Source organism: Salvia hispanica, chromosome 3, assembly GCF_029641045.1.
Source record: "Salvia hispanica isolate PSC_SH4W2 chromosome 3, Shi_PSC_v1, whole genome shotgun sequence".
Taxonomy (NCBI): Eukaryota; Viridiplantae; Streptophyta; class Magnoliopsida; order Lamiales; family Lamiaceae; genus Salvia; species Salvia hispanica.
In genome coordinates, this window is record NC_142694.1 from 44,002,253 (window position 1) to 44,004,983 (window position 2,731).

A 2,731-nucleotide genomic window follows, 5' to 3' on the forward strand; every position below is an offset into this window, starting at 1 on the left:
TTTCATTTTTCAATACTTATTTTCGTGTCATTAATGGGTTCGTGTCGTGTTGACCCGAAACGGTTCGTGTCGTTAATGGGTTCGTGCCGTGTTCGTGTCTGAGGGTAGCGGATCGTGTTCGTGTTCGTGTTTGAGGTTTTCTTAACGGGTCGTGTTCGTGTTTGTTGTTATCGTGTTCGTGTCGTTATCGTGTCGACACGATAACGACCCGACACGCACGATTTGCCACCCCTAATTCCAGATCCGGTCAAGGATCTGATGTTAGCTCTAGGGTTTCTGATTTGGGTTCTGACTTGTAATAGAAGCTCAGTCAGTTTTCTGGTAATCTTGTAATAGATTGCCTTGTACTTGGCTTGTAACTTCTGAGATTAGCCATCTCAGAGATCATCCAATAAAAGAGGTTGTCACGCCCGCATTTTCTATGGATAGAAAATACAGTTGATCGCGACTAGGGGAGGGTTAAAAAAGCGGGAAAGAAAAGGGGAACAACGAAATATACACGACCAAAACAAAAGATTAACTAAGAAACTTAAAACAAACTCGAATACTGTCTCCACAAAACTAACTTCGAATAATAAGACCCAATGATAAAACAGTCCAAAGGAAATTTAGAATTTTAGCGGAAGCGTCAAGACATGGAAAAATGCCCAGTATGAAGACTCGACAAATCCAACAACCAAACAAGATATAATTTTCCAACAACTCTGCTCAACATCCTCCACGTCCATCGCCGCTCAATCTGCACATTAAGAAAAACAATATGCAGGGCTGAGTATTTGATGCACTCAGTGGACACATGCCAAAATACAGTTTGTCAAGCCATAAACGAGTGATCTTGGGGTTTTATTTAAATGAACCCAAGTACACTAAAAACACATTTTTCCGTAAAGTTCGGTTGCGGAACCATTTTCCATCCACATCCACCATCACCATATCTGAACTACATGACAAGGAACGTGGCCACGAACCAAGTCACTAGACCGGCCAACTCCAATGAGATAACGCACGATCTACTGGGTGTACACCAGTCCGAGCAGGGTTTGCGGCCCTACTGGGACCCGAATTCGTTAACATACATGGCATAGCCACTTCAGATAGGTTCATTCAAACACAAAACATGGCAAGACAAACATTTTTCACCTCCTTTCACATAACAAAATATTTAGGACATAGTCCTTATTTAAAAGGAAAGCCCACCTCACAAGCTTACTCCTCAATCACCTCCTATTCCAACCGCAACCAACGTGCACAAACTCACCCTTTTTGAAATAACATGATATGCAAAAATCAGACTTTGCAAAATAAATTAATTTAACAATGCATGCATCCTAAGCGCGTGCACAGTTTATATTTTGCAAAATAAATTAATTTAACAATGCATGCATCCTAAGCGCGTGCACAGTTTATATTATTTTTCTTATCTTAGAAAAACCACATATCTCCAACTCATTCCACATTCAACTCGAAATTAAGAACTCTGGCTCATCAATTAACCAAAACAACATCAACAAAAATATACTCCCTCCCGTCGGCATCAGTCTCACATACAAGAGACACTCATGAATTTAAAATAAAGTAGTTTCTCAACTTAAATTCCAATTAGCCCAAAACAAATCATGGCCCAATAAAAATATTAAATTTCCCAACACTTAAAACTAAAGAAAAAAGGGAACAGTAGCCAAAATACTCCCTGTCCCTGTCACCACACGTATATACACCTTCTCAACACAAAATGAATAAGAATAGTAACAGTTAATAGATTTGTATATAAATACTCCCAATCCACCACGTATACTCCCTATCCCCACATGTAAATGTATTACTAGTAATCTAGTATATTCCCAACTCAACCCATTTTAATAAAGGGATGGAATGAAAATAATTATATACTCCTTCTCTAAACCGTCGAATACTTTCTCTCCCTCTCTACTGTAATTCATGTTTTCTCTCTCTGCACTCTATTTATTCTGTTCTAAATTCACCAAATCATCTCTCAAACACCATGCTCATCTCTCTCCCTCTCTTTCTCACACAAATCAGAGATAACACAGAATGACCCCCATCACTCTCGTTCCAAAAAATTGGCGACGCCTAACGCCCTCCGTCGAAGACCAATCGACGCTGTCCGCCGCCACTCTAGGCGGTCAGCTCCTCCGTCGGCAGCGCCGTTTCTCACAACCACTAAGTCCCTCTCCCCTTTTCCCAAGACTAAACTTTTACATTTATTTTTCTTATTTGTTCGATTCAAAAATTATTGGGCAGGCAAGGAATTTTCAGAAATTCAACAAGAGTCTAAGTCTGATTTCATGAACTACTATGATTATGTGAAAGCATGTCATAGAATTGAAAGCAGAGATTGTAGGTATACCTTCCGGAAGTAGCAAAATTTGCAGAAGAGAAGGTATTGAAATATCACACACTCTTGGTTTCTCGTTCACACTGTGATGTCGAGAATTTATGTTATGGAATCAAAACTATAGAGATTTTTCGTATATAATGAAATGGGGAGATATTACCTTTTGGTAAAGAAGAATTTGGCTTTGCTGGAAAACAATGGCGGATGAAAACTTGAACTCACTGCTTGGTATGAGAATTTGGGGCTTGAAGGGAGGAAGAATATATGTCTGCGTATTTATCAAGATTTGCATTTGTTGGAGAAAAATCAGAGAGTGAAGAGAATTGTGGAAACCGCCGGAGAGTTGAAGAGTGGTAGTTATTTTGGCTGAAATTT

At 39.4% G+C, this 2,731-nt stretch overlaps 1 long non-coding RNA gene across 2 annotated transcripts; it reads right to left on the bottom strand.

Moving 5' to 3' along the window:
- Window positions 1-494: 494 nt before the first annotated feature.
- On the bottom strand, window positions 495-2,731 carry LOC125217086 (uncharacterized). Of its 2 annotated transcripts, XR_016136155.1 has the most exons (4): window positions 2,517-2,731; window positions 2,369-2,439; window positions 1,198-1,259; window positions 495-739 (listed from the first exon to the last, which is right to left on the bottom strand). It is a non-coding gene; the product is annotated as an uncharacterized LOC125217086 (long non-coding RNA). The 2 variants fall into 2 exon arrangements; XR_007175559.2 differs by lacking the exon at window positions 1,198-1,259.